General features: G+C 36.0%; 1 protein-coding gene across 4 annotated transcripts in view; it reads left to right on the top strand.

Moving 5' to 3' along the window:
• Window positions 1-354: 354 nt before the first annotated feature.
• The window catches only part of LOC136032754 (uncharacterized), a 112,139-nt gene continuing 85,479 nt past the window's right edge, over window positions 355-27,014 (top strand). For 2 of the 4 annotated variants that reach the window (XM_065713100.1, XM_065713101.1), the window contains exon 1: window positions 355-589. The gene's annotated coding sequence lies outside the window, so the exon portion shown is untranslated. Of the gene's footprint in view, window positions 590-17,666; window positions 18,076-27,014 lie in introns of those variants that run through there. The other 2 variants (XM_065713097.1, XM_065713096.1) reach the window with 2 other exon arrangements.

Below are 27,014 nucleotides of genomic sequence, written 5' to 3'. Positions count from 1 at the left end.
CAGGGTCTTCAGAGTGGTAAAGCGATAGGGGGTAAATACCGGCCAGGTGTTAAAATGGCGGTTGGGTAATACACTTGGAGTAGAGTTGTCTCAAATTTTAGGACGTTACAGGGAGGAAGGGGACCATGGAGTGTTGGCTTGTTATCATATTTAAGGAAGGTTATGCATCACTTTGGATTATCTAGGCAAAATAATCATTAAAAGTGTCCGAAGCTTTTTATCTTTAGGAGGATTTTCTATGAAGACCAACTTTCTTTTCGTAGGTAGTTCCTGGGGCATAAAACATATGACCCTTTTCTTATTCAAAGCTTTCTAGCAGTTCGCATCTAGCATTCAGTTCGCATATAGCATTCATTCAATGCTAGTTCGCATCTAGCAGTTCGCATCTAGCATTCATTCAATGCAGTCGCATTTCGCTAGCTCTGATAATTAGTGACGTGTGATTATTGGCACAAGTATTTTGGATGCTCGGATATTTGGATATTTTTTAAGAATACGGCGAAGAAATCAATTTGCAGGTCCTGCGTTTCACTGGGCCTCCTGTCAAACGGTGATTGCGACTGCTGACGTGGACCTGCCCCACTAACAGGTATGAGTTTTTTGGCAACTGTTGTAAATTACTTTTGATAAATTTGAGTTACAGATAATGACTAAATTTAGTATTCATGATCTGGCTCTAGCAAAGTTTCGAGGATTCCCCGATTGGCCAGATCGTATTATTGAGGTTTTGGATCCAAAGACTGCGAACTCAAAGTCAAAAGTCTTTAAGTATCTGTTTTTTTTTTGCTACTGGTCACATGACAACCAGTTTGTTCTCGAGTCACAGCTTATACAGTTTGAGGCAAATTAGGCTGAAGCTATGAAATCTACTAGCATGGGTGTAAAGGGAACATTTGATGATTTTATTCATCAACTGAACATTTATATAGAACTTTGCAAAGAGAAGCTAAAATCTCAAATTCCAATTCTTGGGCAACAAACTATAGCGGGATCGTCGGCTATTATTATTCGTATTTCCGCGACAGAACAAGAAACCCAAAGTGTGACGGAAAATCTTGCTAAAAAAATAGACGAGAATCTGGATGAAAAACTAGTGGCTACTGCTGCTGGTAGGCAGTCTCTATCCAGTGACACTTTAATGCCATAAAAGCTCAGAGTTCAACTGTCGTCAGTGAGGTTTATTCAGCATTGATTGTTGAGTTTGAACCGAAATTCCTAGCCCTCAGTAACGAGCTAAATTTTCTAAGAAATCAAATAAAATTGCTTGAGAAGAGAATTAAGAATGCAGAGCAGAAACTAGATATGTCAAATAGTTCGTGGTAACGAACTGTAGTAAGGAGCGACCCGGCTCAATAGTAACCAAAACTCTAAAAAATGGATTTTCATACCAATAGTTACATCAAAAGAATCGCATTTTAATGCTGATTTTAAATATATAAGTTTCATCAAGTTTAGTCTTACCCATCAAAAGTTACGAGCCTGAGAAAATTTGCCCTATTTTAGAAAATAGGGGGAAACACCCCCTAAAATTCGTAGAATCTTAACGAAAATCACACCATCAGATTTAGCGTATCAGAGAATCCTACTGTACAAGTTTCAAGCTCCTATCTACAAAAATGTTGAATTTTGTATTTTTTGCCAGAAGATTCATCACGGATGCGTGTTTGTTTTTTTTCTTTTTCCCAGGGGTGATCGTATCGACCCAGTGGTCCTATAATTTTGCGAGAGGACTCATTCGAACCGAAATGAGAGGTTCCAGTGCCCTTTTTAAATGACCAAAAAATTGGAGGGCACCTAGGCCCCTTCCCACGCTCATTTTTCCCAAAGTCGTCGGATCAAAATTCTGAGATAGCCATTTTATTCAACATAGTCGAAAAACTTTATAACTATGTCTTTGGAGACGACTTACTCCCCCATAGCCCCCGTGGGAGGGGCTGCAAGTTCCAAATTTTGACCAGTGTTTGCATATAGTAATGGTTATTGGGAAGTGTACAGACCTTTTAAGGGGGATTTTTTGGTTGGGAGGGGGGAAGGGTTGAGAAGAGGGGGTTATGAGAGGAAACTTTCCTTGGAGAAATTTTTCATGGGGGAGATGCTACGCCTCATAAAGGGGGCGCAGCATTTTCTAGCATTATTTAAAAAAACAATTAAAAAATAAATATGAAGAAAATTTGTCAACTGGAAGTAATCAGCTCATATCACTAGCCTAAGTCTTAAGTTAGGAAGGACGTGGGTGTAATGCATCGTCTTAAATTTTTCCTTCCTTTTATGCTTTAAAATCAATCTATTTTTCTCTTGTTCATTCGTATGTTAATTATTGTTCGATTATTTATTTGAGTACGTTTCAGTCACATATTTCTCCTATTGTGAAGTTACAAAATAAAGTCTTTACAGTTATTTTAATATCATTCCGCTTAGACAAATTTTAGCTTTTCAATGTATACTTTTCCGTGTCCGTTATCTAAAGGATCTGCATCCAGAATGTTTTAAATAATTTTTTCCATGCCCTCCCGCAGTCCGACCATATACTCCTCGTTGTCCTTTAAGTAAGCTTCCTGTGCCTTTCATTGTCTCCGAACGGTCTAGATTTTCGCCGAAAAATGGTATTACAAATTGTTGGAATACATATGAATTTTTTTTGATCAGAGTCTATCGCTTTTAACATTAAAAACTAAAATCTAAGCTCTGTTAATTAGTAAATATTAATTTGTGAGTAGCTCCCGGCCTTTCAGCTATCGCATAAATATTGACAATAATTTTAATAAACGTTCTTCGGCATTTATTTTTTGGTGTGAGAAGTGTGATGACCTCCGTTTCTTCTGGGTTTGTTTATATTGTTTGTATTGTCGCCCGGCTTTCGAGCCAGTCTCCCTGCCGGGGATGTTATGTGAATAGTTTTAAATATGTATAGTTAAAGAATAATAAAGAAATAGAACTTGAACTTCAATCTTATCAATTTATATTAAACTATTTTTGTCAAGGTGACACGAGTAAAGGGGTTGGGGATATACTATGCAGTAAGGTTACGTATAAACTAGTAGTATTCAAAACTTTCTTTGGATTTTTCTTTCTTTTTTTAAGTTTGTGTTAGGACAAAACTGAAAATTTATTTTCATGTTTTCCTTTTCTTTATGATAATACCTTTTTTTCAAAATTTAGGTATTTTTGAATTGACCAGACACAGATTTTTCTCTGTATTTTAAGATTTCTTTCATGTTTTTTTTTTTTTTAATATTTCCTTGGTTTAATAGGTCCAGTAAATGAAAATTCAACTTCATAGATAGAGTGTTAAAGCAATAGGGGTAATAATGGGAAAACATTACAATGGTGAGGGGGGGGTAATACACTTTAAGCAGGGTTGTCTCGAATTTTGGGACGTTATTTGGAGGGAGGGGGCATGGGGTGTAAGCTTTTTATCATATTCCAGGCAATTTATGTATCCCTTTAGACCATCTAAACAAAATGATATTAAGATTTCAGGAGCTTTTTATCGTTTGGAGGGTCTCCTATGAAGATCCACCTTCTTTTGGGAGTTCCTTGGGCCCAAAACATATATGATTGCTTTTTCCTTATTCAATTTATTATCAATTTACATCAGACTACTTTTGTCAAGGTGACTTGGGTAAAGGGGGTGGAAATATACATGGAGTAGGGTTCTACCTATGAACTAGCACTATTCAAAACTTTCTTTCGATTTATTTTTTTTAAGCTCCATATATTCAGTGTTATATCGATCATTTTATGGAGAAGAGCTCAAACTTCTTATAAACTAAAAGCGAGCTTTATAAATTTTTCAATAATGCTATCTTTGGCAAGACGGTAAAACAAAAACAGTAAAAACTAACAATTTGTCATAGTAAAATGTTACAAATTTAAATTCACAATATAAAAATGTTAAAAGAAGCGAAAATTATCATAGTTTTTTATTTGACTTTATTAAACAAGAAACGATATACATAAATCTTATACAAAGGAGATAGGGACGCAACTCGTTTTGTCTCCTTTAACAATAGAGAGAGAAAAAAGAAGAAGGAATTACACCTCAATAGCTCACACGGAGTACATACAAAAGAGAGAAAGAGATAGAGAGACAGAGAGAGAGAGAGAGAGAAGGAGCAGGGAAAAAAATCGACTCGTAGACACGGATGGGACTTATAAACTAACTTATAAATAAATCACATTGCATTCAGTCCCCACTACTATAGGCAGAAAGAACTATCTCTCAATTTCTTTTTGTATGTATAGAGTGATGGTGACTCATTTATTAAATCAAGTAGTTTATATTTATTTGCAATCTCAGTAATTTAATATCTTAAACTTAGTCTTGATCTCTCATTTGTAATAAAAGGAAGAAGAAACTTATTCCTTGCTCTTGATAAATGGCTATGTTTATTTTCAACCAAGAGTTTCATTTTATTGAAAAAACGTTGGATTTCTAAAAACCATGTGCCTATATTAAGGTGAAAAATTTGTTGTAAATGAAGAATATCAAGAAATAAAAATGATGTTTTAATTTCAGATAATTCTTTTGTCTTCCTAAGGTGTGTTAAAAAAAAAGGTCCAGGATTCTTATTGCCTTGTGTTGGACAATTTGGAGTCTTCGTAAATGTGAATGGAATGTCAGCATCCAAACGGTCGGGCAATATTGAAAATAGCATTCCACTAATGAAAAATATAATTTTCTCATTATTTGGTAAGGAAAAAAGAACTTTACTCTATGCAAACAGCCGAGATTCCTTGACACTGTTGCCTCGAGTTTATTAATATGCGCCTTCATAGTAAAATACTAGAACTTAAACTTATAATGCAAAAACATCAAAAATTTAAATTTCCTAATACAAAACACTGAAATTCCTTAAAAAAATGAAATACTCGTTTCTTTCAAAAGGTCATTTTAGCATTTTAGCTCTCTCTGAAGCCCAGGCCCCTTCCGCTGTAACAGGTGGGTGCAGACAGAACTCTCCCCGCAGCGCCCCACCCACTAGTTAGAGACCCATTTGGACCGAGAGGAAGCTCACCACAGGGAGTTACAAATCCAAACAAACTGAGAGTATTAAGGTGATAATACTCTTAGTCTTAAAAGTACCTGTAACTGAAGAAGCATTTGGAACAGTTTAGTAGCAATGATAGCAGCAGTAGTAATAGTAGTTGCAGAAGTAGCAGTAAAAGTTGCAGTGTTAGAAGTGTAAGTAGTGGCGTGCATATATTACCTTTTGGTTAATTGATCTTCCCCTTTAAGCAATCGAATTTAATACCCAAATCCATTCTAAAGATAGGCCCTATTGAAAATCTGCACGCACTTAGTCTGTTTTATTATTTAGTTCAAATTTCCTCTCAATATTCTGTAAAATTTAACTCTTCATACCCGTAGCCTAAATAGTACCAGTATCATAGTCGTAGTGGTAGTAACAGGAATAGTAGCTGCAGCAGTTACGTTGTAGTCTTACTAGTAACAGCAGTAAAGGCAACAGTAACAGCAGTGATAGCTGGTAAACCTAGCCTTTTGGTCAGTTGAATATCCCACTCATGATGCCCCAGAAATTTCATATTCGTACGGTAAGCCGTTCCAAAAAGATTGCTGATACGCCTTTATCGGCAATCTGTATGCACATAGGATGTTTTTATTTAGTGTAGCACTCGCTACAGAAGCGGTAATTCTACTAGAAGTAGTAGTGGTAGCAGCAGTAGTAGCGGAGATTATAGTAGTGGTAGCATGCAAATATTGCCTTTTTGCTCAATTGATTGAGCAAAAGCTTATCATTTACTGAAAGTTCCAAGTAGTTAGAAAGTCATTCCTGAGTTACGCCTTTTTGACAACCCGTAGGCACATAACATGTGTTGATTTAGTTCAGCATTCAAAATTCTCTCAAAGGCTCACTTGAATGTTCCACGTCTTTTTAGAGAGTAAAAGTCAAACATGCCCACCTTTCTCAATAAATACTATGAGTAAATAATGGACGAATTGTCTCACTTACAGCCCTTGTCCTGAGAGCTGTGGGGATGACATACCCAAAGACATAATTAATTGACCTGTCAACAATGCTGAACAAAATAGCTCTCTTCAAATTTTGATTTGATGTATTTTGCGAAAGGGCTGGCCGGGGGGGAGGGAGTGTGCTGGCTGTCCACCATTACCTCTGACTCTTAAAAGGGAACAAAAAGTTTAATCCCAATGAAATGAGCCTTGTCTAATGTTTATACGACCATTCCTTCCATAAAAACATTTTATGTCCCTGGGGAGTAACTTACAACCTTTACCCCTAGGCTTTGGGGCTTGGGTCAGACCTGATGGCCTTTTTGTATCATCTTTGGACTATTTTGAACAAAATGGCTATATCAAAAGTTCTATCGGACGCATTTGAGGAAAAGAGAACGAGGGGGGGGGGGCTAGTTGCCCTCTGGTTACATTTTGACCCTTAAAGAGGCCGCTAGATATTCTGATGTCCAATCAAATGAGCCACCTCTGAAGTTTATAGAACCATATGTAGAAAAAGTTTTAAGAGAAGAACAGTGCGGTTTTAGAAAAGGTAGAGGATGTGTCAACCCAATTCTCACTCTTAGGTTAATAATTGACAAGTGCCTTAGTTGTCAAACGCCTTTGATCTTCAGTTTTCTTTTCAGTTTTTATATTAGCAAGCAATAAATCCTGTTGATAGAAGAGTTTTATCTTTATATAATATACCAGACAAATACATTAAAGTGATTAGTGTTGTGTACGAGAATAATACTGCTGCGGTTAAGGTAGGAAATGAGGTTAGCAGCTGGTTTTGTATTAAATCAGGAGTTAAGCAGGGTTGTGTTCTATCCCCCTTTAGATGGATTATTTTGATAGACTTTGTCTTAAGGAGCACAGGAAAGGCAATGGGAGACCACGGAATCAAGCGGGGAGGAAAAACTCTCCTGGACTTAGATTATGCTGAAGATTTAAGCATATTAGATGAAAGTGTGAGCAAAACAAATGAGCTTTTAGAGGCTTTGTGAGTTCAGGGTAATAGAATAGCCTCGAAAATTAATGTTAAGAAGACCAAGTCACTAAGGCTAGGAATAAGTGAAGATGAAAAGGTGATGTTGGGTAACGAAAAGATTGATTAGGTTGGCAGCTTCACTTACCTTGGTAGTATTATTAGTCATGACGGTGGGAGCAGTGAAGATGTTAAAAGTAGAATAGCTAAGGCTCAGGGTTTTTTTTCACAGTTAGACAAAGTTTAGAAGAATAGGAAGATAATTCTGCAAACTAAGATTAGAATACTGGAAGCTACAGTGATGACAGTGGTCAAAAATGGCTCTGAAGCATGGGCGCTCCGAAAAGCAGACGAAAATTTACTATATGTTTTCCAGAGAAATTGCCTACGGATTGTTTTGAGAACCAGGCTGACTGACTGTATTTCAAACAGTAGGCTGTAAAAAAAAAAATTGGTTCATTCCTGCTTTCTAGGGCTATAATGAAAGAAAGGTTAAGATGGCTAGGCCACGTTCTATGGATGAAGGATGACAGATTGCTGAAGATCGTCCTTCTAGGGATAAACAGAAAGCAAGTCGTCCTCGTCAGGGATGGGAGGGTGTCATAAATAAAGATTTAAAGGGAATGGGAACTTCCTGGGGGGATGTAAAGACGAAGGCACTTAATAGATTGAATCGATAGAGGGAGGCTTTAGCAGAATACGGGTTGTCGCACCTAATTACACACAAAATACCTACTAAAGGATTGCCAATCAAAAAGAGCCCCTATTACTTAAGATCTTGGCTCGACGACCAGATTTAGGAAATGGAGAGTGGGCGATTAAGGAAAGAGTTAGCTTATGGTGTTTTCCACTGGTAACAGTAAGAAAGAAAGATGACACTTGGAGGTGTCACGGAGATTTCAGAGGGCTAAATTTAGTGATGATAAAAGATGGCATGTAATTTCCCAGAATAGAGACAGTCTTTGATTCTCTAGACTAGAAGGAACAAAATCATGGTTGCAGCTGTAGCTGCGACCTAATAAGGAGCAAACAACAGCCCATAATAACCAAAAGTTAGAAAATGTGTTTGTAAAATACTGTCAATGAAACAAAATTGCCACCTGACACTGATTCAGGGATGGTATCTATTATGTCGGTTTGTCTTAAAAGTAAGAGTTTATTTCGAAAATTTTTTATGGTGATTTAAGAAAACCTGAAACCCCTCGAAAATGCCATCACATCAAAATGAAAAGTTTACCATTGGAATCGGCATGGTCGAAAGTGGAGAATCGAAATACGGGGAAATTACAGTTTCCCTCCTTGAACAACAAGGAAAATCACTTTTTTGAATCGGTAAAACTGTTCTGTCTCCCGTTTTGTTTTGTTTTTGTTTTTCAGGGTAGCGAGTTACCAGAACATCGTAGATACAGGCTTAATGGATCATTTAAAATCTATACCTCATATCTATCTGCTTTTTGTAAATTCCGCCATTTGAAAGTGCCACACGGTACTGAAATGGCACTGTGCCATTTCTACAGGTATGGCACTAGAAGTCTAGCTTCGTAAACATATTTTTAATAGCGCATGTAAAAGATATTGCTCATATGAATTCCGCGTTCTTCATATGAATTCCACCATCTGCAACATCCAAATGACACTCAAAACGACACTTTTGGTGCCATGCCTCGAGTGGAAAAACTGGGGCTATTGGGCTAGCAGAACTTACGAGAGTTGTGTTTAGCACTGATCTTTTGGTGCCTTTTTTCTAGCATAACTAAACTGAGGAACACTTTTCCTCAGTTTAAATTAAATCGTTACATTAAATTAAATCTTTAAATTCAATCGAGTCTAAATTAAAATCATCTGACCGTGTTTCAAACAGTTTGTGGCAGCAAACTGTAAGTAAGGAGCGACCCGTCTCAATAGTAACCGAAACTTTAAAAGATGGAGTTTTGATACCAATAGATACATCAAAAGAATAGGATTATTATGCTGATTTTACATATATAAGTTTCATCAAGTTTAGTCTTCCCCGTCAAAAGTTAAGAGCCTGAACAAATTTGCCATATTTTCGAAAAAAGGGGGAAATACCCCCTAAAAATCCTAGAATCTTAATGAAAATCACATTATCAAATTCAGCGTATCATAGAACCCTGCTGTAGAGGTTTCAAGCTCCTATCTGGAAAAATATGGAGTTTTGTATTTCGCCAGAGGAAAGACTACGGATGAGTGTTTATTTGTTTATTCCCCAGGGGTGATCGAATCAACCCAGTGGTCCTAGAATGTAGAAAGAGGGCTTATTCTAACGAAAATTAAAATTTATAGTGCTCTTTTTAAGCTAACAGAAAATTGAGGAGCAGCTAGGCCCCCTCACACGCTCGTTTAATCCCGAAGTCAACGGATCAAAATTTTGTGATAGCCATTTTGTTCAGCATAGTCGAAACATCTAATAACTATGTCTTTTGGGACGACTTTATCCCCCAAAGTCCCCGCGAGAAGGGCTTTAAGTTATGAATTATGCCTATTGTTTACGTGTAGTATTGGTTATTGGGAAGTATACAGACGTTTTCAGGGGATTTTTCTAGTGGGGGAGGAGGGTTGGTAGGAGGAGGTTACATGGTAGGATCTTTCCATTGCGGAATTTATCATGGGTGAAGAGAGTTTCCATGAAGGGGGCTCTGGATTTTCCAGCATTATTTAAAAAAAAACAATGCGAAATTAAATTTTAAAAAACAAGTTTTTTCAACTGAAAGCAAGGAGCACATTAAAACTTAAAACGAACAGAAATTATTAATTATATGAGGAGCTCGTCCCCTCCTCATACCTCGCTCTTTACGCTGAAATATTTTTAGAAACTTCAAAAGACCTATTCTAATTAAACGGCCTTTGTCATTCAGGGGTCAGTTAAAAAAAAAAAAAACTTTTTTTTTATTTAATTACATAGCAAGAACAGAGTGTGGTTGCAATAACACGTAAGCAGGCTGCCTTAAATTGGATGATAAGAAAAAAACTGAACACTCCAGAGGGAAGAGCCACATCCAAATGGCATCATCACTTGAATTTACCTGACTTAAGGTCATACATGGGGTGAGGTGCTTTTTTTAACGCATATTTAGAAATAATATCTATTCACTCCTTTAAATTTTTTGTTTGAAATACTACTTATTCTAAACCTTTGTGTTTAAAAGCGATGTGTCTTTAAGGAAACTGGGTGAGAGGTAGAAATGTAATTTTCGAAGTCTAGGGGGACAGTCTTGTTTTTTCAATTTTTTAATAAAACCCCCAAAAAAACATTTTTAGTGAAAACACCAAAGGACAAAGGTATTTTTCAAAATCAAGGGGGGTGGGGCCAAAAAAAATTGTTTTCCCAATTAATTGACATAACTGTCAAAATAACTACGCCTTGATACTTATCGGTCTGTTGCGAGCTTCCAGGGTTACCATTTGCGTTTGGCTTCAACAAGATCAATACATTGTTCCTTAGATTAAATAGTTTTTCATAAATATATTCTAAGACCACACTGGCTATACATGACGTATGATAAAGAAGAAGAATAATAGATGAAAAACAACATTAAATGGCCAAGAAAAACTGAGGGTAATGTCAACCAGTGGAACGAAAGGAAGTGAAAACAAGCAGATATTTTGACAAGGGCCTCCGCCAAACCCTCTTTAGTGCTGAAAAAAAAAGGAAGAAAAAATACGTTTTGAAGTAACCACAAACAGGACAGAAGAAACTCTGAATCAAATAAACAAAACAAAAGGCCAGAATAAATGAAATACCATTCACCGATTATAATGGGCAAGAATTCTCTGCTTAACGATTGACTTGGCTTGCCTACTGACCCGGTTTTCATCAAATTAAATATAAAAAACAAGTTTTTTTTATATCAAACAGTTCGTGGTAACGAACTGTAGTAAGGAGCGACCCGGCTCAATAGCAACCAAAACTCTAAAAAATGGGTATTTTGATATCAATAGCTACATCAAAAGAATCGCATTTTAATGCTGATTTTAAATATATAAGTTTAATCAAGTTTAGTCTTACCCATCGAAAGTTACGAGCCTGAGAAAATTTGCCTTATTTTGCCTTTACAGCCCTATTGTAGAAGTTTCGAGCTCCTATCTATAAAAATTTGGAATTTCGTATTTTTTGCCAGAAGACAAATCACGGGTGCGTGTTTATTTGTTTTTTTCTCCCAGGGGTCATGGTATCGACCAAGTGGTCCTAGAATGTCGCAAGAGGGCTCATTCTAACGGAAATGAAAAGTTCTAGTGCCCTTTTTAAGTGACATAAAATTGGAGGTCACCTAGGCCCCCTCCCAAGCTCATTTTTTCTCCAAAGTCAACGGATCAAAATTTATGTCTTTTTTTCCAAAAAACTATGTCTTTGGGAATGACTTACTCCCCGTAGATAACTTCGAAGACCACACTGCCTTTCCATGACGAAAGTAAAACAGTTCAAAATAGGGATTTTTCTTGACAGTGAATAGATATAAAATTATTTAACTGGATATTTCGAACACATATACAGTGTTCATCATCAGCAGTAAATGTAAAATTACTTTAGTAGTAATTGAGTTTTACTGCTGATGATGAACACTGTATATGTGTTCGAAATATCCAGTTCAATAATTTTATATTTCACTGTCAATAAAAAGGTATCATCGCTATTTTGAACTGCTTTACTTTCGACTTACTCCCCCAAAGCCCCTGGGGGAGGGGCCGCAAGTTACAAACTTCGGCCAGTGTTTACATATAATAATGGTTACTGGGAAGTGTACAGCGTTTTCAGGGACTTTTTTTTGGTTTCGGGGGTGGGGCTGAGGGAAGGGAGCTATGTGGGAGGATCTTTTCTTGGAGAAATATGTCATGGGGGACCAGAAATTCAATGAAAAGGGCGCAGGATTTTCTAAAATTACTATAAAAAAAACAATGAAAAAATAAACATGGAAAAGTCTTTTCAATTGAAAGCAAGGAGTAGCATTGAAACTTAAAACAAACAGAGATTATTACGAATATGAGGGGTTCTAAAAATACTTTAGCATAAAGAGCGAGGTATTTAGGAGGAGATTAATACCTCGCTCTTTATGCTATAGTGTTTTTAATAATTTCAACTATTTACTCTACGGCCTTTCAGATTCAGGGGTCATTCTTAAAGAATTGGGACAAAACTTACGATTTAGTGCGATTTACGATTTACGATTTAAGTTTGACTCTTTGCCACAATCCCGCTTTTTAAAACAATTAAAAACTTTAGCGTAAAGAGCAAGGCATTGCGGAGGGGACAACCCATTTCATATACGGAGTAATTTCTGTTCGTTTTAAGTTTTAAAAAACAAGAGCGACATTAATACTTGAAAGGAAGAGAAATTATTCCGTATATAAACATGGCTGTTCCCTCTTCAACGCCCCGCTCTTTACACTAAAGTTTTCTATTGTTTTAAAAGTAGAGTTATAAGAAAGACTTAAACTTTAGCGTAAAAAGGTTTTGGTTTGGCTCATTGTACATGAAAAATTAAAACGAAATCTGCATGTTAATTTTCTAAAAATCGTGATCAGACTTTTTTCTTAAAAAAGGGGCGGGAAGGGACCTAATCGCCCTCCAATTTTGTTGGTTTCTTAAAAAGGCCAATAGAACTTTTAACTTTATTTATGAACGTTTTTAATAGTAATGGATATACGTAACTTCCGAATTAACTTACGTAAAGAACTTCTGTATTCGTACATTTTTATTAAGTATATGAGGGGGTTTGCCCCTCTTCAATACCTCGCTCTTTACGCTAAAGTTTGAATTTTGTTCCTCGCTCTTTACGCTAAAGTTTGACTCTTCCTCACAACTCTACCTTAAAACAATAAAAAACTTTAGCGTAAAGAGTGAGGCGTTGAGGAGGGATAAACCCCTTTATAAACGGAATAATTTCTGTTCGTTTTAAGTTTTAATGTTGCTCCTTACTTACAGTTAAAAAACTTGTTTTTTTATTTAATCCCTGAACGTTTTTTAATTAATGCATGTTTTGATTTTGGCTCACCGCACATGAATAATTAAGACACAGATTTACATATTATTTTAGGCTAAATGGCTTTCTCATAGCTTTGATCGGACGATTTTGATAAGAAAAAGGGTGGGCGAGGAGGCCTAGTTGCCCTGCAATTTTTGGCTGCTTAAAAATGCGACTAGAATTTTTATTTATTTACGAATGTTTTAGTTAGTAATAGACTTTCGCACCTTACGAATTAACTAACGTAACAAACTTCTATGTCTGTGTATTTTTTATTACGTATATGAGGGGGTTCACCCCCTCGTCAATATCTCGTTCTTTACTCTAAAGCTTGAATTTTGTCCCAAATCTTTAAGAAGGATCCCTGAATCACAAATGCCTTAGAATAAATACTTTAAATTACTAAAAATACTTTAGTGGAAAGAGCAAGGTATTGTGGAGGAGACGAACCTCTTTATATACGTAATATTTTATGTTCGTTTTAAGTTTTAATGCTGCTCCATACTTCTAGTTGAAAAAAATTGATTTATTTTCTCATTGATTTTTTTTTTTAAATAATGCTAGTAAATCCTGCGCTCCTTCATGGAAATTCTCTTCCCTCATGAAACATCCCTCCATGGAAAGATCCTCCTACGTAACCTTTTCCCCGCGAACCACCCCCATCCCAACGCAAAAAAGTCCCCCCCAAAACGTCTATACACTTCATAATCAACAATTACTATAAGTAAGCAATGGTCAAAGTTTGTAACTTGCAGCCCCTCCCTCGGGGACTGAGGGGGATTAAGTCATCCTAAAAGACATAGTTATTAGAGTTTCGACTAAGCTGAACAGAATGGCTATCTCAAAGTTTTGATTTAGTGACTTTGGGGGGGAAATGTGCGTGGGAGGGGGCCTAGGTGCCCTTCATTTTTTGGTCACTTACAAAGGACACCAGAACTTTCGATTTCCGTCAGAATGAACCCTCTTGCGACATTCTAGGATAACTGGGTCAACACGATCACCAGTGAAAAAATAAAAAAATAAACACGCATCCGTGATCCGTCTTCTGGCAAAAAAAAAATACAAAATTCCACATTTTTGTTGAAGGAAGCTTGAAACTTCTACAGTAGGGTTCTCTAATACGCTGAATTGGATGGGGTGGTTTTTGTTAATATTCTATTACTCTTAGGGGGTGTTTTCCCCTATTTTCTAAAACAAGATAAATATTCTCAGGATCGTAGCTTTTGATGTGTAAGACTAAACTTGATGAAACTTATATATTTAAAATCAGCATCAAAGTGCGATTCTTTTGATGTAACTATTGGTGTCAACGGTCCGTTTTTAGAGTTTTGGTTACTATTGAGCCGGGTCGCTCCCGGCTCACTTTTCAGTGTCCACTCGGAGATAATAAGCTTAGCCTGAGCGAGATAAGTGGTAACTATTCAGGTATATTTTAATTAAATATTTAAGATATAGAAGTGGTTAGGTTAGGTATTTAATATAATGCATTCTGGGTGACCTGCTTTCCATAATTCTCTGTTGTGTATTTCGATAGTTGTATTACTAAAGCATTATATTTTAATCGTAATTTAGTATATTCGAACAGTTCGTGGTAACGAACTGTAGTAAGGAGCGATCCGGCTCAATAGTAACCAAAACTCTAAAAAATGGAATTTTGATATCAATACCTACATCAAAAGAATCGCATTTTAATGCTGATTTTAAATATATAAGTTTCATCAAGTTAAGTCTTACCCATCAAAAGTTACGAGCCAGAGAAAATTTGCGTTATTTTAGAAATAAGGGGGAAACGCCCCCTAGAAGTCATAGAATCTTAACGAAAATCACACCATCAGATTCAGCGTATCAGAGAACCCTACTGTAGAAGTTTCAAGCTCCTATCTACAAAAATGTGGAATTTTGTTTTTTTTTCCCAGGGGTCATCGTATCGACCAAGTGGTCCTAGAATGTCGCAAGAGGGCTCATTTTAACGGAAATGAAAAGTTCTAGTGCCCTTTTTAAGTGACCAAAAAAATTGGAGGGCATCTAGGCCCCCTCCCACGCTCATTTTTTTCCCTAAGTCAACGGATCAAAATTTTGAGTTAGCCATTTTGTTTAGCATAGTCAAAAATCATAATAGCTATATTTTTGGTGATGACTTACTCCCCCACAGTCCCTGGGGGAGGGGTTGCAAGTTACAAACTTCAACCAGTGTTTACATATAATAATGGTTATTGGGAAGTGTACAGACGTTTTCAGGGGGATTTTTTTTTGGTTTTGGGGGTAGGGTTGAGGGAGGGGGCTATGTGGGAGGATCTTTCCTTGGAGAAATATGCCATGGGGGAAAAATTCAATGAAAAGGGCGCAGGACGAATCTGGTCACGTTAGAAAGAAACGTCAAATTAAGAGCTTAATATACAATGCTGGGTGTTCGGAGTCTCTCTATTATGGAGTATAATTTGAAAATAACACAACTATACGAGCGATAAAACATATATACCACAACCATAACCCAACTGACGAAAGAGATAACACAACTATAAAGCGAAAACAGGTGAAAACTAACGGGAAAATAAACGAACTAAGAGGTGGAAGGGGCCCGGAAAAAAAATATAATCCTTTTTCAATTTTGAGCCTAACTTCCGCAAAGGAGTAATAATGTCAGAAGCCCCGAAATACCGAATTATTTTCTTTTCAAACAGTTCGTGGTAAGGAACTGTAGTAAGGGGCGACCCGGCTCAATAGTAAACGAAACTCTAAAAAACGGAATTTTGATGCTAAAAGATACATCAAAAGAATCGAATTTTTACGTTGATTCTAAATATATAAGTTTCAATTAATTTAGTCTTTGTCATCAAAAGTTACGAGCCTGAGAAAATTTGCCCTATTTTGGAAAAAAGGGGGAAACATCCCCTAAAAGTCATAGAATCTTAACGAAAATAATACTATCGCATTCGGTATATCAGAGAACTCTATAGCAAAAATTTCAAGCTCCTATCTAAAAAATGTGGAATTTTGTATTTTTTGCCAGAAGACAAACCACGGGTGTGTGTTTATTTGTTTGTTTGTTGTTTTTTTTGTTTTTTTTTCCCAGGGGTCATCTTATTGACCAAGTGGTTCTAGAATGTCGCAAGAGGGCTCATTCTAACGGAAATGAAAAGTTCTAGTGCCCTTTTTAAGTGACCAAAAAAATTGGAGGGCAAATAGGCCCCCTCCCATGCTCAGTTTTTTCCAAAAGTCAACAGATTAAAATTTTAAGATAGCCATTTTGTTCAGCATAGTCGAAAACCATAATACCTATGTCTTTGGGAATGACTTACTCCCCCACAATCCCTGAGGGAGGGGCTGCAAGTTACAAACTTTGATTAGTGTTTACATAAAGTGATGGTTATTGGGAAGTGTACAGACGTTTTCATGGGGATTTTTTGGTTTGGGGGGTAGGGTTGATGGGAGAGGACTTTGTGGGAGGATCTGTCCTTTGAGGAATATGTCATGGGGGAAGAAAAATTCAATGAAAAGAGCGCAGGATTTTCTAGCGTTACTATAAAAAAACAATGAAAAAATAAACATGAAAACGTTTTTTCAAATGAAAGTAAGGAATAGCATTGAAATTTAAAACAAACAGAGATTATTACGCATATGAGGGGTTCTAAGAATACTTTAGCATAAAGAGCGAGGTATTTAGGAGGAGATAAATACCTCGCTCTTTATGCTAAAATATTTTTAGTGATTTCAACTATTTATTCTACGGCCTTTTTGATTCAGGGGTCATTCTTAAAGAATTGGGACAAAAATTACGATTTAGTGTAAAGAGCGAGGTATTAACGAGGGTACAAACCCCCTCGTACACATAATAAAAATATAAGAATATAAAAGTTTGTTACGGAAGTTAATTCTTAAGTTACGTATATTTTTTACTAATAAAAACGTTCTTTGAATATTAAAAGTTCTAGTAGCCTTTTTAAGTAACCGAAAAATTGGAGGGCAGCTAGGCCTCCTTCCCCACCCCTTATTTCTCAAAATCGTCTGATCAAAACTAAGAGAAAGCCATTTAGCCAAAAAAAAATTAATATACTAATTTCATTTCAATAATTTATGTGCGGAGAGCCAAAATCAAACATGCATTAATTCAAAAACGTTCAGAAATTAAATAAAAAAAACTAATTTTTTTAACTGAAAGTAAGGAGCGACCTTAAAACTTAAAACGAACGGAAATTACTCCGTATATGAAATGGGTTGTCCCCTCCGCAGTCCCACGCTCTTCAAGCTAAAGTTTTTAATTCTTTTAAAAAGTAGAATTGTGGCAAAGAGTCAAACTTTAGCGTAAAGAGCGAGGGACTGCGGAGGGGACAACCCATTTCATATACGGAGTAATTTCTGTTCGTTTTAAGTTTTATTGTCACTCCTTACTTTCAGTTAAAAAAACTAGTTTTTTTTTATTTAATATTTCATTAGGATTAAACTAACTTCACTTCTTTGTTGTGGTCGTTGTAACACATAAGTACCCAATTAAACTCAAGCAGTCTGTTTCTAGATACTTTACTAATTTCTCTAACCCCTACAAAATTCATCCCCCCCAAAAAAAAATCTCCCTACACGGCTTGATTACAACCAAAAAGAAATTTATCCAGGGCAATGCTGCGGATTCTATACAAGAATTTGCGTTAGATTTGTTTCTGTCGGTTTTTAGACCAAGGCATCTAAAGCCACTTTAAATTGATTCTATATTGTTTTTAGCATATGGACAAGCTAGGACTCGAACTAGCATCTAATAAAATAGAAGCCACTGAATAAGCCGATTCCTTTCTTCACTATAATTAATAGCCAGTTTACCATTATGAATCTTAAGGTTGATAAAGTACCTGTTGTTTTACAAAGACACTTCACAATTGTTAATTAACGCAAAAGAAAGATTAAGCAATCCGGAAGTTTGTCTAAATCCTTAAAATATATTTGGACACAATAATGGACATTTTGTTTCTCAAATTCTTTAATCCTAATGGCAATAAATTAAAATTTCGTGTACCTCAAGGTCTCAAAGACTTATGATTTTTGGATATAAGCTTCAGAGAAATGGAATTTCTTCATCAGAACTGAAAAAGTTTATCAAGAACCTTGCTCATCCACAATAACCAAAAATGATGAAAATATTTGTAAGTCTTTGTTTTTTCGACACAATTTTTTATCTTTCTTCCTACCAGGAAAGCAATTTTTAATTACAAATTTGCTTTAATTTACTTTTTTTCTTCCCTAAATCTATCAAATTTAAACTTTGAATTTTTCTTCACCTAAATTTTTCATACAAGGGACTCGGAACTTTTCAAATTGCTAATTTGATTAAGACGGAGGATGTAGACAATGGGTCTAGGTGTATTCCTCTTCGGCATATTATAACCAAGGAAAATCCCCCCCCCCTTGGCAAATTACCTCCAGAAAATCCCAGTCTCTCCGAAAAATTACCTACAGGAAACTCCTCCTCATTAATTTTCCCCTGAAAGTCCCCCCAGATCATATTCCCCATGGAAAATTCCAGTTGTTCATCAGAAGGGAAATTGAAAGTTTTTATTGCTGATAAAGTGTATGCGCCAAAACTTGTAAAGTGGTTGGTATCTTCCAGCTTTTTTTAGTTTTCTGCTTGAGAATTCAAATACTGGATTGTCAGAAAATTTTGAACGAGATTTCATTATTTAGTCAAATTTTTGACGAACAATAGTTTTGTTGCCTAAGTTCTTAATATTCAACGAATATTTTGCCGGATGCTGAACTAAATCAAAATGAACTATGAGAATGAAGGTTTTCTAAAGGTGACAAAACAATATCTCAGGAACGGCCTAAATTTCTAAGTTAGAACTTTAAGGGCAAGTTGTGGTGATTTTGAACTAGCCAGAAGGTACGATATGTATACTATAAATACTAACACTACAGTTACTGTAATTAATGACGCTAAGGGTATTAAGGTGAAACTGTTAGGGAAGCTAAACAAAAAAAACTATATCCATGCAGGTTTTCAAAAGGGCATATAAGCAATATTATAGGCAGTACCAATCTATAACAGTTAGCAATATCCTCGAAACCTTTAAAGGAACTAATCCGGTTGGAAATTAAAAGTTTTGGTGCCCTTTTTAAGATTCAAAAGTGACTGGAGGGCAAGTAGCCCCCTCCTAAGCCCATTCATTTTCTAAAGAGATCCAACCAAAACTTTGAGATTACCATTTAGTTCAACATAGTAAAACGGTTCAGTAGCTATGTCTCTAGGGATATTGGGATCATGTGTAACTAAATCAAAAGACACTGTGTGTATAATTGCAAATAAGACACATCTGCAATATCTGCAGAATGGCATGGAGAATGGCAGGGGGTAGTAAGTTGAAACTTTCAGAATTTATAATATTACTACTTCAGCTCTTACAATTTAAATAAATCAAAACATTGTAAGTGTATTCAAGTTGTCGTAGAATATAGATAGAATATTTAATATTCAAGAAGTAAAGCTCAAACAAGCATACATTTCTCAATAACAAATACAAAACGTAAATGCTAAACGAATTGCCTAACCTACAGCCCTTGTCCTGATGGCTGTGGGGGTTCTGACATCGCTAAAGGTATAATTACTGGACCTGTATAAATATTCCATTTACGTTTCATCCGGCAGAGAGGGGAAAAGGCTAGGCAGTGCACCATGGGCCTTGCTAGGAAATTCTTTGGAGGTGGTTGGTCAAAAGTAGGCCTACTACCAAGAGCTTTGTTTTCATCGATTTTTAGTTGTAATTTCCCTCTTTTTAGAGGCAACACTATAGCTTTGCCTATAGTAAAGGCTATACGGTTCCAATTTTCTCCCAGATGCATTTCAGTGTCGGAATAGCACCCCACGACATTTTCCTCCAAATGCATCAGATAAAAATTGTTCAGGTACCCAGTTTGTTAAAAATAGTTCAAAAGTCAGATAAAAAAAACTTCGTGTCGGAATAACCCCCAGAGCCCGGGGACAGGCGTTGTAAGTTATGCCCTGGGGACATATATGTTTCTTATGGAAGAGATATTCGTATAAACTTCAGAGAGGGCTCATTTGATTGTAAATTAAAAGTTCTAGTTCGATTTTAAAAATTCAAAAGAGATCCGAAGGCAAATAAAACCCCACACCCTTTTTTCCAGAACCCATCCGATACAAATTTAGAGACTTTTTTTTAAATAGTTCAAAGGTCAGATAACAAATGTCAACACAACCACAAGTGCCCGGGGCTCAGGCGTTGAAAGTTCTAGCTCACTTTTTAAGAATCAAAAGAGATCCAAGGGCGACTAGCCCCCCCCCCCCCCACGCCATAAGGCTTCAATCAAGGAGGCACACTCGTGCCTCTATAAAGAGGCGAACCACGACAATGTTAAGCGATCATCGGTTCCAGTGGTCGCAGAGGGATGGGGAGGGATGCATTTCGTAGCCCAAGTTCCAATTAAGAAACCTGCCAAATTTCATCCCCCTCCAACTTTTCCTTCATGGGGAAAATCTGGCCGAAAGTTTCGACCCGTCAACCCCAGCCCCCCTTTAACGTTGTCTGATCGGGCTGAAATTCACAAGTTAAGGTTCCCTAGGGCTCAGGAGCTTATCCGAGAATTATCCGGTGGGGGGCTGCCGCCCCCTAATCCCCCGCTCTTGGCTTCGGAAAGGCCCTTTTTTAATTAACAAAAAATTGAAATGAATGAATAATGGAATAACTTCGAAAAATGTTAAGCACAAGAGGACAGGAGAACCATTGCGCCGAAACTAGTAATTAGTAACAATGAAGTCCCCCCACAACAAAAAACCTGTACAAAAGAGTCTTTAAAAGTGGGGGGTTTGGGGGGCGCCAGTCCCCATCTGCCTCTCCAAATTCCTGTACGTTTTAAGGTTCGACTTTGGGACGCAGCCTCTTTAACTCTTTAAGAAAACGAAGTTTTTTTCATATTATATTAAATAAACTTAATTTTTTCGTAAAGGCACTTCATACGGAACGTGTGGTCGTAAAAACTTCGGACGGGGATCATTCAACTTGAAATCGGAAGTTCGCCTGCCCTTTTTAAGAGTCAAAAGTGATCGATGGGCAACTAGCCCAATATATCCATTTTGTTAAAAATTGTTCACAAATCAGATAACAAAAACTCCATGGTCTACACAATCCCCCGTGGCCCGGGGACAGGCGTTGTAAGTTATGCCCTTGGAGATATATGGTTCTTATGGAGGGACTGTCCGTATAAACTTCAGAGAGGGCTCATTTAATGAGAAATTAAAATTCTAGTTCACTCTTTTAAGAGTAAAAAATATTGAAGGGAAAGTATCCCCTCTCCTGTGCCCTTTTTTCCCAAAACACATCTGATAAAAAGTTTGAGATAGTCGTTTTGCTAAACATAGCTCCAAAGTCAGGTAACAAAAACTCTGGAGTCAACACAACCCCAGAGCCCTGGGGCAAGTGAATTAAGTTATTCCCAGGGGGCATATAAGTTTATTATGTAAAGGATGGTCGTTTAAACTTCAGGAGTGACTCATTTTACTTCTTTTTTTTTATTTACTTTGCTATTGTTAATTTGATACTAGTTTCGAAACTTTGATGAAAGTTAGATGTTGAAAAGAAATTTGATTTGGGAATTTTTTTAAAACTTGAAACTTTTTGCAACAAAAAACGAAAAAAAATAATAAAAAAAACTTTCCGACAAAGAAGTTTTTCAAAGAAAAGTAAAGGCCATATCAGACAGTTCATGGTAACGAGCTGTAAGCAGAGAGGGACACGGAAATTATATATATATAAAAAATGTTGCATTTTTATGCTGATTTCAAATATTTAAGTTTCACTAAGTTTTGTCTTACACATCAAAGTTTACGAGCCTGAGAAAATTTGCCTGATTCTCAAAAAAGGAGTAAACACCCACTAAAATTCATAGAATTTTAATGAAAATCTCACCATCAGATTCAGCTTATCAGAAAACCCCACTATAGGAGTTTCAAACTCTTATCTGCAAAAATGTAGTATTTGTGTTTTTTTTTTCAGAAAAAAGATCACGGATGTGTTTATTTATTTTATTTTTTCCCCAGGGGTGATCATATCGACCCAGTGGGCCTAGAACATTGGAAGAGGGCTCATTCTAATGGAAAATAAAAGTTCCAGCGCCGTTTTTAAGTGCTCAAATAATTTAGAGGGCAACTAGGCGCTCTCCTACGCCACTTTTTTCCAAGAACATTTATCAAAATTTTGAGTTTGCTATTTTGTTCAGCTTAGTTGAAAGGCCCAATGAATATGTTTTGAAGATAACATGACCTCCCCCCCCCCCCGCCAGCCCCCAGGGAAATGTCTAAAGTTATTAAATTTGCCTATTGTTTACGTAAAGCACTTGTTATTGGGAAGTATACATGCACTCTTCAGGTGGGGAGGAGAGGACGAATTATCCGATGGGGGCACTTTGCACAGGGAGAATTTACCAAGGAGATGAAACTTTGTAGGGGGTGAACTTTTCAGGGGAAATGTAATACTGGGGGAATTTGCCAAAATTTTTATACGAAAGTTCTTTTTATGTTTTGCTTGCTCTTTACCGATTCAATTTTTTACGCGTGGACATGTTACGAGTAATTATCCGGGTTAAATTTTCAAAAGGATTGAGTTGTTTAAAGGATATTTCCATGGGGAGGGGGATTTTTCCGCGAGATTTTTTGGCGTTATTTAAAAACGATCGGAAATTAAATAAAACAAAAAAGTTTTTTCAGCTCAAAGTAAGGAGCAACATTAAAACTTAAAACGAACAGAAATTATTAGGTATAATAGGAGGTTTTCCCTATCCTCAACACCTTGCTCTTTACGCTAAAGTTAAAATTTTGTCCAAATTCTTCAAAAACGACTCCTGAAAGATAAGGGTCGTTTAATTAGAGCATAAAGTAACCTTTTTAAAAGTGTCAAAAAACTTAAGCATGAAGAACAAGGTTTTGAGGTAAACAGCAAGGTTGTTAAAGTCTAAAAGTCTAAGTCACTGTCTAAGTCTAAAGTCTAAAGTCTAAGTCTAAAGTCTAGGTCACTGGCGCTTTACTGAAAATTAAATAAAAAACAATTTATTTTCAATTGAAAGTAAGGAGCAACATTAAAAATTAATATGAACAGAAATTATTACGTATATGAAAGGAGTTGTCCCCTCCGCAATGTCTCTCTCTTTACGCTAAAGTTTGACTCTTTCTCACAATTCTACTTTGTAAAAAAAACTTTAGCGTAAAGAGTGAGGCGTTGCAGAGGATTTACCCCTTCTCAACACCTCACTCCTTACGCTAAAGTTTGAATCTTTTCCTAAATCTTAAAGGACGACTCCTGAAACACACGGGTCGTTTAATTAGAACAATAGGAAGCTTTTTTAAAAATACTAAAAAACTTTAGCGTAAAGAGCCAGGTGTTGAGGAGGGCGCAATCTCCTTTATACACAAAGAAATTACAATTGATTTTAAGTTTTAATGTTGCTCCTTCCTTTCAGTTGAAAAAATTGTTGTTTTTTTTTAATTTAATTTTCAGCAAAGCGCCAGTAACGCAGTGGGTTTTAGACTTCTACAGTGTGAGAAGGAGGCAATACCTAAACTCTTGCTTGTAGTGATTTTTCTTCGTTTCAAGCTTGATTTGCATATTCAATTTTAGTTCCATATTTATTTATTTATTCATATTAGTATCTATTGTATGTTTGTTTGCATTGATTATTTATTTATAGTTTATTTGTAGTGATTTTTCTTCGTTTCAAGCTTGATTTGCATATTCAATTTTAGTTACATATTTATTTATTTATTCATATTAGTATCTATTGTATATTTGTTTGCAATGATTGTTTATTTAATTTCTGTTTGTTTTGGGTTTCACTTATACGTTAATAGAAGTTTTTTTTTCGTTTTTTAGCTTTATTTGCATATTCAATTTAAGCATTAATCGTTTTGAGATTTATTTATTCATTTATGATAGAGCTTGTTGTATGTTTTTTGCTATGATTGTTTATTTAATTTCTGTTCGTTTTGGGTTTCATTTGTTCTTTAATAGTAATTTCTGGTCGTTTTGAGTTTGAATTATAAAAGGTATTTGTATCTGTTGATCTTTAGTTTAATTAAGTAAAAAATTATTTAATAAAATAATAAAAGGATTAATTAGATCTGTTTTGAAATATATAGTAAAAGTTGTGTAATGCGGATGAGCCGAACTCAAAAAGTTGGATTTTAATTTTGGTTATTCTTATGAGAGCCAGCCCTTACTTAAAGATTAAATATCTTACTTTCAGTTAAAAAAAAACTTTTTTTATTTCATTTCTGAGCGTTTTTGAATTGTTGCATGTTTTGATTTTGGCTCTCCGCATATGAATAATTTAAACGAAATTTGCATATCAATTTATTTTTTTGTCTAAATGGCTTTCTCATAGTTTTGATCGGACGATTTTGAGAAAAAAGGAACGGGGTAGTAGGCCTCGTTACTCTCCAATGTTTTGGCTACTTAAAAAGACAACTAAAACTTTTAATTTTTAGCGAACGTTTTTATTAGTAAAAATATACGAAACTTACGAATTAACTTGCTTAACGAGCTTCTATATTTGTATGTTTCTATTACGTATATAAGGGAGTTTGCCCCCTCGTCAATACCTCGCTCTTTACACTAAAGCTTAAATTTTGTCCAAATTACTTTAGAATGATCCCTGAATCACAAAGGCCATAGAATAAATAGTTGAAGCTGATAAAATTACTTTAAGGTTAAGAGCGAGGTATCAGGAGGAGGTGAACCCTCATATGCGTAGTAATTTCTGTTCCTTTTAATTTTTAACGCTGATCCTTACTTTAAGTTGAAAAAACTTTTCATATTTATTTTGTCATGGTTTTTAAAAAATTCCTAAAAATCCTGCACCCCCTTCATGGAAATTCTCTTCCCCAATGATAAATTTCTCCATGAAAAGTTCCCCCACTTAACCTCCTCCATCACCCCTCCCCCAACCAAAAAATCCCCTGAAAGCGTCTGTACACTTCCCAATAACAATTACCGTATGTAAACACTGGTCAAAGTTTGTAACTTGCAGTCCCTCCCATGGGGACTGTGGGGAGTAAGTCGTCCCCAGAGACATAGTTATTAGGTTTTTTTTACTATGCTGGATAAAATGGCTATCTCAGAATTTTGATCCTGTGACTTTGGAAAAAAATGAGCATGGGAGGGGGCCTAGGTACCCTCCAATTTTTTCGCTCACTTAAAAAGGAAACTGGAACCTTTAATTTCACTCAGAATGAGTCATCTCACGACATACTAGGACCACTGGGTCGATACGATCACCCCTGGAAAAAAATACATTAACACGCATCCGTGATCTGGCAAAAAATGCAAAATTCCACATTTTTGTAGATAGGAGCTTGAAACCTCTACAATAGGGTTCTCTGATACGCTAAATTTGATGGTGTGATGTTCGTTAAGATTTTATGACTTTTAGGGGGTGTTTCCCCTATTTTCTAAATAAGGCAATTTTTCTCAGACTCGTAACTTTTGATGGGTAAGACTAAACTTGATGAAACTTATATATTTAAAAGCAGCATCAAAATTCAATTCTTTTGACGTAACTATTGGTATTAAAATTCCGTTTTTTAGAGTTTCGGTTACTATTGAGCTGGGTAGCTCCTCGCTATAGTTCGTTAACACGTACTGTTTGATAGGGCCCCGACTTTTCTTTGAAAAACTCATTTTTCGGAAAGTTTTTTTTTAATTAATCCTACATAAAATGTTTAAATGTGCACAAAAAAGCGTGTACAATATATTTAAACATCACAGAACACTAGTGTGGAGGTCGTGATGGCTTCAGCCCCAAAAACGACCCAGTCATGCAGAAATTCAATCCACATGAAAAATAGTACCCGTCTCCGTTCACTCGAATTTCCTTAGAAAAATCATTATAAAGAACTTATTCATCAAAACTACTGTTCATCAAAAATCTGACCAAATAATTAAATCCAGAATTCTACGTCTTTAATATTTGACATCTCGAACAGAAAACTGAACAAGCGGACAGCCAATTTACAAATATTGGTACATACACTTTAACAGAAATAAATAACTTTCAATTTCCATTCTAATGAAGATCTGGAATTATCCTGGAGGAATATGGGTGGGAATTACCAGAGGAGGAATTTTTCAAGGGGGGAAATTTCCAGAGGATTTTCTTCGAAGGAAATCTTCCGTGGGAAAATTTTCCGGGAGAAATGCGCTTGTGGGGAATTTTCCGGTAGGGGGTTCATGCCGGAGAGAATTCCCATAGCAAATATGCTGGGTGGGAAAACGTTAGCTTCCAAAGACAGCGGATGCGGTCAATTATTAGTCTGTTGAATTAATTTAGTTTAATTATTAATATAATTTAGAGAAATATTAATTTATTACCATCTATCATCTTATTATTAACGTTGTTCATTCTCTGGTTCAAGCTATTAAAATTGTATATATTCAACATAAGTTACTGACATAAGAAAACATAGATAACTCTACCTAAGGAAAGAAATAATCTAAAACATGGGCGCAACCCAAGTGAGATTCGTTTTACAACATTTCAAACAGTTCGTGGTAACGAACTGTAGTAAGTAGCGAACCAGCTCAATAGTAACCAAAAGTCTAAAAAACGGAATTTTGATACCAGTAGCTACATCAAAAGAAATGCATTTTAATGCTGATTTTAAATATATAAGTTTCATCAAGTTTAGTCTTACGCGTCAAAAGTTAGGAGCCTGAGAAAATTTGCCATATTTTAGAAAATAGGGGGAAACACCCCCTAAAAGTCATAGAATCTTAACGAAAATCACACCATCAGATTCAGCGTATCAGAGAACCCTACTGTACAAGTTCCAATCTCTTATATACAAAAATGTGGTATTTTGTATTTTTTGCCAGAAGACAAATCACGGATGCGTGTTTATTTGTTTGTTTTTTTTCTTTTTCCCAGGGGTGATCGTATGTAGAATTTTGCAGGAGGGCTCATTCGATTGGAAATGAAAAGTTCTAGTTCCCTTTTTAAGTGACAAAAAAATTGGAAGGCACCTAGGCCCCCTCCCACGCTCATTTTTTCCCAAAGTCGTCGGATCAAAATTCTGAGATAG

This window comes from Artemia franciscana, chromosome 11 (assembly GCF_032884065.1).
Source record: "Artemia franciscana chromosome 11, ASM3288406v1, whole genome shotgun sequence".
NCBI lineage: Eukaryota > Metazoa > Arthropoda > Branchiopoda > Anostraca > Artemiidae > Artemia > Artemia franciscana.
Note: the sequence above shows the minus strand (reverse complement) of the source record. Positions and strands in the feature narration are given on the sequence as shown.